This window comes from Manacus vitellinus, unplaced genomic scaffold (assembly GCF_001715985.3).
Source record: "Manacus vitellinus isolate BGI_N305 unplaced genomic scaffold, ASM171598v3 scaffold_10_pilon, whole genome shotgun sequence".
Classification (NCBI taxonomy): Eukaryota; Metazoa; Chordata; class Aves; order Passeriformes; family Pipridae; genus Manacus; species Manacus vitellinus.
Window position 1 is genome coordinate 11,452,100 of NW_021938838.1, and position 580 is coordinate 11,452,679.

Sequence of the window (580 nt, forward strand, 5' to 3'; positions counted from 1 at the left end):
TAGTTCAATTTAAAAACAAAAAAAAAGACCAAAAAATACCCCAAAACCACAAGACCTGACCACAGAGAAACAAACCTGGAGAACTACTGAACACTGGCAGGGAAACAAACCTGGAGAGCTACTGAACACTGGCAAGGAGACAACAAAAAAACAACTGTCATGTTACAAAGTCTCACCTTCTCCTGCCAAGTAAAACTGGCCTCCTGCAAAGACACAGCCAGGTAGTTTGTGACTTCAGGACTCTCAAAAGCAAGAAGCATGCCCCACAGAAAAGGTCAAAACAAGCAGCAACTGTTGCATTTTGATGGTCAGCAAATATTCTTTCCAAAGCAAGAACAAATCGAGACATTTGTTGCTCGCTACAGCTGGGAGTACTTGCAACCTGTTCTTGAGTCTCAAACCACAGCCCAGCCTCGGAAGAAACACCGAAATTCAACTGACTTTTCCCCGAGAGAAGGGTTTGGGATTTGGTCGTCATCAGCACCCGAAATAAGCCAGGCAGTTTGCTGCTTCCCTTCCCTTCTCAGCCCTGCCTCGCCAACACAGAAACCTCATTCCTGCCTATCCCATGTGCTGCCCC